The sequence below is a fragment of the Callorhinchus milii genome, unplaced genomic scaffold (genome assembly GCF_018977255.1).
Source record: "Callorhinchus milii isolate IMCB2004 unplaced genomic scaffold, IMCB_Cmil_1.0 Scaffold4, whole genome shotgun sequence".
Classification (NCBI taxonomy): domain Eukaryota; kingdom Metazoa; phylum Chordata; class Chondrichthyes; order Chimaeriformes; family Callorhinchidae; genus Callorhinchus; species Callorhinchus milii.
In genome coordinates, this window is record NW_024704745.1 from 55,049,290 (window position 1) to 55,063,754 (window position 14,465).

Here is a 14,465-nt window from a genome sequence, read left to right on the forward strand (position 1 = left end):
AGCTAGCACAGAATGTACTACATTATCAATATGACTCCTGATGGAACATACTTTTGTTTAACACTATACACAGTGATATCCACTTATCCACAATGTTTGATTATCCCCAATAGGGCCAATTAATCCATATCATTAAGAACAGGCTTAATATGAGATATAATATGAGATTTAATATGAGATACAGAGATAGATTGTTAGATTGATTGTTAGAATGGAATACCCAATCTCTCCCTGGAGGAACACATCCCGCTTACCTAATTCCGGAAAGTATTAGGTGCAAGTTGGCAAGAGCCCCAGAGTATGCGTTGGGGTACAGCTGGAGTCTGACCAGCTAACGCCGCATAGCTTGCCATTGATATCACTGTCTGGTAAGTTTTCCCTCTGCTTGTCCAGCTAGGACCACCCTACCCTTTAGGGCTTCGGTTTGCAGTGTTAACAGGAGTTGATGGAAGACCAGTAACTGGTCTGCCCTTCCAAATCCTGCCAAGGAGCCAGGCTGGCTGTGCTGTTATCAGCAGTGCCCTGGAATACTACGGATCCAACCAATCACATTGGGAGGAGATAAGTGGGAGCCATTAATTTCATTGGAGTCCTTTTCATAGGGAGCCCTGTAGCTCAGTGGTTAGAGCACTCGCTTTTCAAGCGAGAGACCTGAGTTCAATTCCCGCAGGGCGAAACCTTGGGCAAGTTTCCTTACTCCACACGCCTAATAATAATCCCTCCAAAACCAAAAACAATAATAAAATTGGTCATTTTCAATCTACGACTGTTTGTGAGACATTGCTATGCGCAATTGGCTGCCGCGTTCGCCCACAAATATACAGTCAATTCACTTTACAGTGTGTTCTGTGAAGCGCTTTGGGACATCCTCCTGACGTGAAAAGCGCTATATCAAATGCAAGGATTATTATTATTATTATTATTGCCAAATTTCTCTATTTTTAACATTCCAAACGTGGCAGCCCTATAGTGCACATGTGAATTAAGGTTTTACATTTAGTCATTTTATGATGTCCATCTCTCAAACTGTGCAAATCTAATGTTCCTTATGTTAAATCATAAAGCATATGTTAAATCATCCTTAAAGTGCTTTTTGTGATAATTTCAAATTCATCCATTAATGCTTCATTTTATCATTATTTTATTGCATTTTGTGGAAATACTAGCAAAACATAATTTCAAGCGCATTTCTACATAGCAGAATTTAAAAAAATTAAAAATGCTTTTATCTGAAGTAAATTGTAATGGTCCCATTTATCCACCTCCCTTGCTCCTCCTACAATCATTTGTACACTACAAATTCATAATTCAAAGACTGGTGAAAATAACTGAGCAGGGTCCCAGTTCCTGACTCGATTTGTAATTCTCAGTACTGTCAACCAACAGTGCAAGTATTGAAACATATAAGAACATAGAAATGCTAGACGAAAAAAGACTGAGGTCCATCTAGTTCGCTTTCCACCTTCCTGGCGGTCGCATGCACATATGTCCCAAACTACCTGTGTACTAAATCCCATAATGTTATTTAATAATAATAATCCTTGCATTTGATATAGCGCTTTTCACGTCGGGAGGACGTCCTAAAGCACTTCACAGAACACACTGTAAAGTGAATTGACTGTATATTTGTGGGCGAACGCGGCAGCCAATTGCGCACAGCAATGCCCCACAAACAGTTGTAGATTGAAAATGACCAATTTATTATTGTTTTTGGTTTTGGAGAGATTATTATTAGGTGTGTGGAGTAAGGAAACTTGCCCAAGGTTTTGCCCTGCCTGGAATTGAACTCAGGTCTCTCGCTTGCAAAGCGAGTGCTCTAACCACTGAGCTACAGGACTCCCATTATTTCCTAAAAGAAAACTATCTAATCTGTGTTTGAAAGAATCAACACTTCCTGCTTCAACTATCTCCTTAGGGAACCTGTTCTACAGGCTCACTAAAATAGTGTTTGCCTAGATTTGTTCTGAATTTCCCCCCCTTCAATCGTGGGTTGTGTCCTCTGGTTTTATTATTCTGGACAAGTTGAAACAGCCTGTCGTGATCTATATTGTCTTACCCCTTTAGAATGTTAAAGACAGGAATCATGTCACTTCTCAATCTTCTCTTTTCCAGCGTGAACATGCCCAATTTACTTGTCACTCCTCATAGTCCAGTCCCTCCATTCCCTCAATCATTTTGGCTGCCCTCCTCTGTATCTTCTCAATTTTTCCAATCTCTTTTTTGTACTGCATGACCAGAGTTGTACACAGTACTCTAAGTATGGTCTCACCAATGATTTATACAGTGGCATGTTTACCCCACTATTTCAGCTTCTTATTGATCTTTTGATACATCCAACATATGGTTTGCTTTATTCACTGCCACAGAGTATTGTTGGGAGAGCTTTAATTTATTGTCAATCAGGAGCCCCAGATCCTTTTCATTTTCCATTCATATCATTTTCCTTCCGTTCAAACAATAGTCCCTTCCAGGATTTTTTGTCCCCATGTGAGCACTTTATATTTCTCCAAATTGAATTTCATCTGCCAAGTACTTTCAAATCCTCCTGTAACCTATTTTGTTCAGCTTTGCAATCTATTACCTTTAGCAGCTTGGTGACATCTGCAAACTTAGCCACTGTGCTGGCGACTCCTAGTTCCAGAACATTTATAAAAATAGTAAACAAAAGAGATCCCAAAATGGACCCTTGTAGAGCTCCACTGCTAAAACTTTCCCAGTGTGATGACATTCCCTGTACCACCATCCTGATTCTTCCAGTCAACTAGTTGCGTATCCATTGTAATATACCTCCATTGATTCCTGCTTTCTTTACTTTCAATACTAGCCTCTCAAGATGAATTGTATCAAAGGCCTTACTGAAATCTAGAAATACTGAAACTGTGCATCTTCAATACACCGTATTGTAAGGAGAGGAGGCAACAACAACAAACACTTAAGTAGTTAAACATCTCAAAACACTTCACACAGACAGAGTGGGAGACTGAGCAGAATGGAAGGTGGATACTATAAAAGCAAAGATCAAGCAGTTTTTAGAAAAAATTAGGGGATTGGGTGAGATACAGGGATTTAGGGAGAGAATTCCAGAGAATGGGGCAAAGTGGAATTAGGTAAGCAGGATGCAACCCTCCGGGGAGAGAATGTGCATTCCATTCCAAACATGGAAATTTCCCTGTTCCCGAAATGTGTGGGACTCTGTCTTTTTTGGATGCCCTCAATCATGGTGATGGGTTTCCACATGTGTCAGACATCTGACTGACCAAAAAAACCTTCTTGAAATATTTTTGATATTGTGCTCTGTTTCCTGATGCTCTTCAGAGTTTATTTTCAGATAAGTGCACTTTAAATATATCTTTGTTTGTCTCTGACGATAGCTCTGTAGCTCCTGAACTGCAACAACTACTCACAATTACTAAAGTGATTATTACGTTATGTGTTCGACCTTTGTACTTAATTTTGAGTTAATTTTACTTAGTGTCAAATTGGCTCTTACTTCTGAGTCAGAGCATTGTGGATTCAAGCCCCACATTCAATCTTGGAACTCATATAGCCTTAGCTGACACTTCAATGCAGTGCTGGGGTGTGCTGTATTGTTGGAAGCGCTGTCTTTTGGATGAAACACTAAACCAAGACCTATTCAAGTGGAGGTTCAAGATCCCATGATACTATTAGAAAAGAGAAGGCAGTTTTTCCTGGTGTCCAGGCCAACATGCTCCCCAGATTAAAAATTGGTCAATCACTTTATGGTTGTTTGGTGTGTCAGTTTGGCTCAGTGGTAGCACTCTCGCCTCTGAGTCGGATGGTTGTGGGTTCAAATCCCACGTCAGGACTTGAACTCGCATGTTCTAAACTGACACTCCAATGCAGTCCTGGATTGTGCTGCATTGTCAGAGATGCTGTCCTTTAGATGAGATGTTACACCACTGTCTGCCTGTTCAAGTGGACCTTAAAGATCGCATGGCAATATTTAGGAAAAGAAAAGGGAGTTTCTCCCCGTGTCCTGGCCAATAATCCATAAATAAAATTGATCATTCACTTCATGGCTGTTTGTGAGACATTACTATGTTCAAATTGGCTGCTCTCTTTGCCTACAAAATACACATGCCACTGCATTTTACAGTAAATCCTGTGAATCTCTTCAACATGTCCTCCTCACGTGAAAGGCACAATATCAAATGTAAATTTATTATGTTACGCGTCCAGCCTGCTGTGGTAGCTGGATGAAAAAATAAAACTGTAGAGAACAAATATAAAGCAAAGAATGGACCATTCCACAGTTTGATGTTTTCATACACCTTAAGAGGTAATGACGGCAAAAAAGGAGGAATTTCAGTTTAATCGATGAGAGCACATTATAAGCAAAAAAAGCAAAAACAGGAGAGCAAAAACACAGCCAGCAGATATAAAGACACAAGATTAAAAGAAAATGATGATTTTTATTCCGGAGACATGTACTGGGCAGCACTAGGGAATTCACCATGCTATAATAAGGCCCTCTGGCCTTCAACCCTCACTGACCCCTCTTCTACTCTCACCCTCCTCCACAACACCCTCTCCTCCACACGCAACACTCTTGCCCCCACCACCTCCCGTACTGTCTCCTACTCTCGCTTCTCCCCCTGGTTCACCACCCACCTCCGCTCACTGAAGAGCCAGGTGCGGGCCGCTGAACGGACCTGCCTCAAATCTGGCCTAACGGTCCACCGACAAATCTGGCTGGACCTCCTCAAAATCTACCGCTCCACTCTAGCCTCGGCCAAGTCATCCTTCTACTCCAGGATAATCCTGGAGGCGAAGAACAACTCCAGGCTTCTGTTTTCTACCACATCCCGACTCCTCCGTCCCCCACGCCACCCCGCGGAGGTCATCTCCTCCAACCTTCACTGCGAGGAGATGCTGGATTTCCTTGAATCCAAAATCAAGGGAATCCGCTCTGCGGTCACTCCCCCTCCAACTTCCACCCACCCCCCACCCCTTCTCTCCCAAACTCCAACTCCTACCCATCCTCCCCTATACACCTTCGAACCCGTTTCCCCACCCTCTGTCACCAAACTTGTCCTGTCCCTGAAACCCATCACCTGCTCCCTTGACCCCACCCCCACTCCACTCCTTATCTCTCAGCTCCACCTCCTTGCCCCACTTATCACAGACATCATCAACCTGTCCCTCTCCTCTGGCTCTGTTCCCATTCCCTTAAAAACTGCCATCATCACTCCCACTTTGAAAAAACCCTCCCTTGATGCGTCGCAGCTATCAAGCTACCGGCCCATCTCCAACCTCCCCTTCCTGTCCAAGGTCCTTGGAAGAGTTTTCACCTCCCAGCTGCACTCTTTCCTCTCCACCCATGCATTATTCGAACCCCTTCGGTTGGCTTTCCGTGCTGCCCATAGCACAGAAACCGCCCTGGTCAAGTTCACCAATGACATCTTGACCATATGCGACCAGGGCTCCCTCTGTCTCCTCGTCCTCCTCGACCTATCGGCAGCATTCGATACGGTCGACCACGCTTTCCTCCTCCACCGCTTGTCCTCCCACCTCAACCTTCAAGGCCCTGTCCTTGAGTGGTTTAGGTCGTACCTCTCCCACCATCTTCATTTTGTTTCCACAAACGGCTTTTCCTCCAGCCCCCGCACTGTCTCGTGCGGTGTCCCTCAGGGCTCTGTCCTCGGTCCCCTCCTCTTCACCCTCTATATGCTCCCCCTCGGTGACATCATCCGCAGACATGGAGTTAACTTCCACATGTATGCGGATGACACCCAACTCTACCTTTCCTCCTCTACTCTCAACTCCACGACCACCGATGTCCTGACAGCCTGCCTGTTCGACATTGAGTCCTGGACGAGAGACAACTTTCTTCAGCTCAACGTGCGCAAAACTGAGGCCCTCCTGATTGGCTCGCGTCAGCGCCTCCGCACCTCAGGCGCTAACAGCATCAACATCCAAGGCTGCACTCTCCACCCCTCAAAGCTGGTCAGGAACCTCGGCGTTCTGTTCGACCCTGAGTTGTCCTTTCTTCCTCATATCCGCGCCACAACTGGCACCACAACCTTCCCATTCAATGCCCCCACTCCCATTGGCCTCCAAAATGTCTGCTCCCTCTTAAATAAAACTTTTACAAATCCTGATCTCATGGTGGATGAACAAGTAGACATCCTCAGACTCATGGAAACCTGGTTATCCCTAGGTGACCCTGTTCCACTGATCGAAGCCTTCCCTGCCTGGTTAAACTTCTCACCGCACCTGTGGCTCCAACCAACGTGGTGGTGGGATGGCCATCACCTCCAAAGCCTCCCTTGGTCTACCCAAGTTCTTGCCTCACAAGCGAGAGGACCTGGGTTTGATTCCCATCAGAGCGAAATGTTGGGCAAGCTTCCTTACTCCACATACCTCTATTCACCTAGCAGTAAGTAGGAACCCATTGTTAGTCAATTGGTGGATCGCTTTTCTTGGTGTTATAATCCCTACATAAAAATAATACTAATAATTTGGCCACTAAATTCACTTTACAGTGTATTCTGTGAAGTGCTTTGAGACGTCTCTAAGACGTGCTAAAGCGCTATATCAAATGCAAGGATTATGATTGTAAGCGGGGCATCTATGAAGCTGAAATGGGTACAAGGTGACACTCTTAGCAACAGAATGCCAGAATCAATCCCGTGAATCTACTTAACATGTCCTCCTAATGTTAAAGGTCACTACAGTATATCAAATGTAAATTTATTATTATTATTATGTTTCCAGCTTGCTGCAGCGGTATGAATCGTCCATTTTTTTAAGCCAGGAGGATTCGTAGCACTCTATGGCACTGTTGATGAGAATTGGCTCATCAGTAGGACGTTGGAGAGGAAGGAGTCCTCCCACACAGCTCCTGTTAGGCTTGCAAGCCAAAGCCAAGCACTTACAGGGTAGGGTGGTGTTAGCTGGACAAGCAGTCAGAATCTTGCCAGACAGTGCTTTCAATAGCAAGCTTTGCGGTTTTAATTGGTTACACTTGAGCAGAAGTCCCAACTCACACTCTGGGGTCCCTAAGCCTTGAATCTTGTCAAACCCTTACCTAACATTTTCCGGAATTAGGTAAGCAGGAAGCAGTCCTCCGCATTCCATTCCAAATACTGGGTTTCTAATGGAGATGACATGAATGGAACTCTCAGACTGGTTTCGAGACCCTTAAAGCATAGTAATGGATTTGCACATGTGTCAGGTGACCAAAGGTAAAACAGCATTTTAAAAGCTTACTTTTTTAAAACACCTCAGTGAGGTGTAATGGCAGGGTAAAGACAATGGGGAGTTAACTTACATTGCTACAGTATATAGTTACACAAATTAGCCACTAGTTGTGACTCATGAAAGTATTTTAGTTTTAATGTAGTGTATTCTTGCAGCAGTTTTCATTATCAACTAAGACAATATATAGTGTAATAAATTTAGAAATAATCATATAGATTTGCATTTTTCCTCTCAAGCTTCATGGCTTTACGATCCATATCGATGATGGTGATATGGTTTGGATTGTAGTTGAGTTAGCAGTAACCTGAAAGTCAGAAAGTGGAGAGTGTCACTGAAGGACACCTAAAACTCTTATTCAACTTGTATGGTCTGCGTGAAAAGCAAGCCTCCTATTGTGCAATGTTTCTTGGTTGACAGTCTTTCCCCGTTAATTCCATATCAATATGGAAACATTTGTACTGCATCCTAAAAGCTTTTGAAGTCAGCACACAGATTATAAATCTTCAGATGTCAGTGGCTGCAACTCATCCATTTCATACATATTTTTGCATAATGCTGCCTTTGATGATATGAAAAGAAAGTAGCATCCTGTTAATTCCTCTCCAATATTACACATTTCCCTACATATTAATAAATGTATTTTTAATATTCAATTAGTGGAAATTCTTAATAAAATATTGTAATCATGAAACAACATTTCCAGGATATTCATAATTCAAATGGATAGTAATTGTGATTCACGGTTGACCACTCACACCATGAAGCAATGACATCTTATGTGTAATTTCCCAATCCCAGAAATGCTTTCATCAACAAACCACATTTTCAAAATCATCATTACCAGAAGCTATGATTCAAGCAGAAAACATCAATGCATTTCAGTGGCGTTTCAGTGCACACAGAGCACAGAAAGGAAATACAAGAGTATGAAGGGAGGCTTGGGAGAGGTTGAGGTACATGTGGAATATAAACTAGTCTGGCCAAATCCCCTGTTTCTGTGCTATAGATTCTACTTCATTTATGTAATTCTGGTTCAGATATTGTCATATTTGGGATACTGTAATACAGGCTCAGAAATCCTAACTCAGTGTTAACACTGTGGTAGATCTCGGCTGACTGAAAGAAAAGAAAAATAATTAGTATCTGAGCGTCTGAAAAAAAGGATGAATCGGGTGACAACTGCTTAAAAAAACAATCTTTAAATCACATTCTGAAAAAAANTTGTTATTTTGAGTATTTGGAACATCATAGATCAAACCAAATTCAAGTACAGATGCTCTGAGCCATTGCAGGACAACATTTTCCATGTATTGCTATTTATTTGGACTGATTCCTATTTTCTGCACACAAATGGATATAACAAAGGTTTAGCCTGTCAACTGTACCCTTGTTACATGACAGATTCACTGTAGGTACATTTTATCATACAGTTTTACTATAGATGAGTGTTATTCCGAATGCCCACCCTTGTTCCTATGTTCCTTATCTGATGTCTGGAGCGTGTCTTAACTTCAAGACGTTTTGCTGCACTGAAACTTTGCTTGAGCTCAAAAGTTTTTACAGGAACATACTTTTTTTTAATGCACTGGACTAAACTCCAACTTTTAAAAAATCATTCTGTTTAAGCACACTTGATTTTATTTCCATCTATATTTTAAGAATCTTTCTGAAGTCGCAATTCAATCTGCTATGTGAAGAGAGGTAGAACATGAACTGCTAAAGATGAGTGAACTAACTGCAGCATTTAGTGATGATTGCAAATTAAATTGATTGTAGATTTTGCTGACAGCAATGTTGGGTACAACAACAACAAAATTACATTTATAGAGCACCTTTCGCGTCGGGATGATGTACCCAATGTTGGGTAAATTCAGTATGTCCCTCCAAATGACAGCAGGATGGGTAAGACTGACAGTGGGCCTAACCAGAAAGTCTATGATCCCAAACTAGACTCCCATGTCTTGCTTGATTTCTGTAATAAAAGAGTAGCAGCACAGGGATGAGAAAGACATTTACTTTGCTCTGATGCTCTACAACCCCATTATCACTCAAGGGATGAACAGCCCCAGAATTGTGCATCAGTCTAAACTATGAGCTTAAATTGGAATGAAGGTATTAGAGGGTATAGGGAAAGAGCAAGGCAATTGGATTAGGATGGGTGGCTTCTTGGAGGAACAAACAATGCCATGAAATAAGGGGCGGAATGGCCTCCTATTGTGTCATGTATTTCTATGGGTAATCTATAAAGACAATAACAACATTATTCCAACGAATACTGAAGTACCAAAAAGATGCTTGAATGGCCTTGAATTAATAATAATCCTTGCATTTGATATAGCGCTTTTCACATCTTCTAGACATCTCAAAGTGCTTCACAGAATAGACTGTAAAGTGAATTGACTGTATATTTGTGGGCGAAACCCGGCAGCCAATTGCACACAGCAGTGTCCCACAAACAGTTGTAGAATGAGTGACCAAATTATTATTTTTTTTGAAGGATTATTATCCCCGGAAAAACACTCCGCCAATTGATTAACAACCGGATTCCTACTTACTGCTAGGTAAACAGAGGCGTGTGGAATAAGAAAACTTGACCAACATTTCACCCTGCCGGGAATAGAACTCAGATCTCTCTCTTGTGAGGCGAGAGCTCTAACCACTGTGCTACAGGACTCTACAATTAATGTGGTTAATGAACAGTTAACAAGCTTATTGGTATATAAGGAGAGAAGAAACAGAATGCAGACGTTTGGGAGTATGATTCTAAATCATTTACAGCTCAGTTCTGTTGGGATACCAATTCTCTATCCCACATAGGACAAAAAGGGATGTAAAAGAGAAAAATACCTATAAAGAAATGCTTGTGCAGAGAAATGCTTGAGGAAGTTTAGGGGTCATTATGGACTGCTGCCTGGCTGTCAGTATCTGTTTGTAATATGTGCTTGCTCTCCTGTAGTTTTCATTGGAAGATGGCATCTGTTACTATCATCATTATTTTTTCTATTGCTCTGTACACATTGATTTGAGAGTTGACCGCTAAGGACAAAATGATCACAATGGCCGTCAATCAGTTCTTTTGTACTCACTCTGGTTTTCAGGCTAGAAAATGTATTGCACAACATGGGAACTAGCAGTTCCATAACTGAGCCAAAGCCTGACAAACAGCATCACTTTCTGAACTCATTTAACATATTCACATCTTCCAACATAATCCACCTGAAACATTTTTAAAAGTCAGAAGAGGGTAGCAATAAAGAATAACAATATAATCTTCGCATTTGATATAGTGCTTATCACATTGTCAAAACAATTTTACTGTAAATTATAGTGACTGTGTATTTGTAGGTTGCGTAAATATATAACAGTAAACACTTTACTGTCTATCCTAGTTCACTGGCCATTTATCTATTGAATGATCTGATTTAACTCTCATTTACTTTCCTTGATCCAATGATTAGTTCCACAACAAGTCAATTTGAGCCATTATATTGTTAGGTTGATCCCAAAGTAATTTGTTTGGTTTGATGACTGCATGATGTGATAGAGATGTCAGAAGGTGTTTGCTTAACCAAAATCTTCAATGCCATTATCAGCCTGTAGTGGTTGAGATCATCCTTTTGTCCATTGTTACGAAAGAGAACAATTAAGACCATTTTGCAAAAAAATCAGGAACATTTCCAAAGCTTTGATCAGATGTCCAGAAACAAGTGCAATCTTGGCAAAACCGTTCACCGTTAATTATATACTTTTGTTTTCTGGATTAGTGAAGGGATTTCATTTACCAGCTTTTAATGTTAATATTGAATTACATCTCTCCTTGGCTTAATATTATTGATTTCAATGTCATTATTACCTAGACCAGATTTGCAAACACGTATCGGATTGAATAATTCAGACTTTGAAGAAGCAAAGGTTTCATAGAGAGTAAAATTGGAGATCTTACTTAATCTTTTTCATCTCCTGTCAATCTTTACCTTTTCTTAATCATTTCACAGAAGACTTTCAGATACTGTACTTTCATTGAGATTTTTATTTCACATACTGAGTTATGATTTCAGACACAATAGAATAAATACGTGGTAATTATGACTGCTTATCATTAAATTCCATTATGACAATTTTTTTTCATGCATCAGTTTTCTTAAAAACTAATTGAGAAAACAACACAAAAGTGTGATGCATATTTTGGAGAAGCCATATCAATTATCACATGCAGTAATAATTATCACATTGAACAATTTTGATTTTGAAATGCCATAGTGAGTCCTTGGTTTATCTGCAGAGTTCTGGGAGTGTTTTCTTCTTGAACTTTTTGTCTTGACACAGCCATGACTGAACTGGAACTGGCTATCTCAGTACAATGTAATGGATTACTTTGGGATGGTTTACTCTGTTATTTGGAATGTGAAACCTCACTTATTCGAAAATTGGGTTTGTGTCATGCTTCATGAGTATTAAAAACCTGAGAGCAGTCAAGTTCTCATGAATCTGAAAGGTCATTTGACCTTGATGAGATATTCAGATGGATTGCTGGAATTTCTTATTGTGACAATGATCGGTGCAGAGAGAAGTCAATAATCATAATTCTCTGCACGCAGTCAAAAGGTTCTAATACTTGATCACTGAGCTTGAACCGCTAACCACAGACCAGCGATTTGAGTGAATGATTGTTTTGCGATCGACCCAAACGTTGAAATTCCTCATCTGATGGTTCATTGTACCTGCTGTATCATTGAAATGAAGCCATATATATGGCAGTAATAAATATCAAGTGATTTATCTTTATTAAAGCCAATATAATTACCATTGGAACTATATTTTTCTCCTTCCCTCCTTGATCATGTATTTACTACAACAACAACTTCCACTTCTATAGAGTCCTCTATGCAAGGCAGGGTAGCATCTCAGAGCGCTTTAAAGCTACCAAGCAGTAAAGCTTGCTGTGGTGATTGATAAAAGAGTGTAATGCAATATGCAAACTATTGTTTACATAAACTATACCAGACATAACCAGTGGTCCCATAGTGATGTTGATGTACTTGTGCAATTGCTGTTACATCAGCAGGAACATCAGCTGCAAGCTTTTAATTCCTAGTCCTATTTATAATTCTATTGTCATCTGAATGTTCAATGGTAAGAATAATGTTGAATGAATTATTTGAGGGATTATACAAATTCATCAATTATCTGATTTATATCTGTCGATGACCTAAGTAGCACCTTTCTTTGTCACTGTGAATATTAGCTACTCCTGACTTCACTCTCGAGTTTACTTCACATTGTGCATTGATTATGCAGGTGCAAAAGATGGAGTTCAAACTAATCCAATCTGAAAATAGAACACTAGGAGATCACTCTTCAGTCTCCACAAAATAATGACGGAAATATATCAGCAATCACACCAGTTCATTTTCAATCAAAATATTGTTTTAATTCTGATTGTTACCCAAACTTTTATATTTACAACAACAACAAAATTACATTTGTATAGCGCCTTTCACGTCGGGAGGACGTCCCAAAACGCTGGACAGTCAGTGTTTCGGACCCGAGCTGCGGGTCAGGATTGGGGAGGCTGGAGGGCAGGGGGGGAAGGAGGGTGATCAAAAGTACAGTCGAAGAGGAGGATCTTGAGATGAGTCTTGAAAGAGTCAAGGGAGGAGGCGAGGTGGAGGGACTGTTTACATGTGGATTTATATATGGATATGTACATACTCTTACTTAGGTAACTAAAAGAATTAAACAAAAAAAGCAAAATTCTAATGTTTGCCTACAATCTGTTTTGCTTTTCAAATGGTACTCTTTCTTCATTTGTACAGAAAATAATTAGGCAAGTCCTCTCTCTCTTGTTTTCTTGTCTCCATGGTTTTGCTCCAGTTTTCTACTTAGACCTTGCTTCTATTGTTCCTCCTAAAGGCCTCTCCAGATAAAGTTTCGGAAGTTTGCTCACATGACGGAAAAACTTTAATCTTTAATCTAAATGCTCCGAAATGCAATCTGACATGAAGGGTGCTATATAAATGCAAATGATTGTTGTTATAATCTTAAGAAATCATTGATTTAAGTTTCGGGCAAGCTTTAAAGAACTCATTCAATACAAGGTATGGGGGAACTTGGCCATCATGCATGGGAGAATTACCATGAACCATTTTAAGGTTTTACTGGTTGAACAGGGAAAGGTGTTTTTCAGACATAATGGAGGCCTATTGTTGACTGAATGTGACAATACTTTTTCACACACACATACACAAGTTTGAACCCTCTTACAGATTAAAATATTGTCAAGGGGACATGAACTGTTTTGTTTCTCCAATCTGTTTGGGGAAATGTGTAAAATGCTCACTGCCACCACAGCTATAATGGGGATTATACAGTTGGATGATGAGAAGCAGTAGCAGCCTGAGTCCCAAGCTGATAGGACCAAATCTGCACAGAATGGGAAGTTGAAAGGAACAAGAAAAAGATGGATGTTCTGCCAGATGTCATGGTGGTTAGATGTTTCTGAACCACAAGATGGTTCCTCAGTTTAATATTTCATACAAAGAACAACACCTCCAAAGGTGCAGCAGGAGTGTCAGTCAAGATTATCAATTTGAATATCTGTATGTGGGCCTTAAACCCACAGCCTAGAGACCCAGAGGTGAGAGTGCTTTCAACTGAATCAAATATAGCTCCCATTTTGGCTACTTTTAGGGAAAGAAAGGTAGCTCTCCTAACTCTCTTCAGTCTATGCTCTATCCCCCAGTGCCTTCGCCTTGCTTCCTCCCTTTCCTCCTTCAAGGCCGGTCTCAAGACTTTTCTCTTTGACCGTACCTTCAGCTCCCCTCTCGACTCTCTAACCCCTCCTCGCTCCTTCCCTCCCCTCATCCTGATCATTTCCCCCCAATGCTCGGGTCCTGACCCAACTGTACAGCGCCTTGGGACATCCTCCCGACGTGAAAGGCGCTCTATAAATGGAATCTTGTTGTTGTTGTTGTATGCTGATTTATCCATTTATATCCAGACTGACCTTGGGAATACTTTAGGCAGCCAGCAGGTCCACAGTAACTCAAAAATCCACAAGCTGTGTAGTTGTTTAGTTCTATCCATTGAACATTTCTCCTGAACCAGAAACATGAACTTTGTTTATTGCAATGTCAAACTGAATCAGTTTCAAAATGTCTCTTTCATCGTAACTTGAAGAGAAAATGACTGAGAGATAAACCAATTGAGAGCAAGAGACACAGAGGGAGAAAAGGAACCAC

The 14,465-nt window shown here is 40.8% G+C and overlaps 1 non-coding gene across 1 annotated transcript; it reads left to right on the forward strand.

Moving 5' to 3' along the window:
- The first annotated feature begins 604 nt into the window (after positions 1 to 604).
- Positions 605 to 675, forward strand: trnae-uuc. The gene has a single exon. It is a non-coding gene; the product is annotated as a tRNA-Glu (tRNA).
- The last annotated feature ends 13,790 nt before the right edge of the window (positions 676 to 14,465 follow it).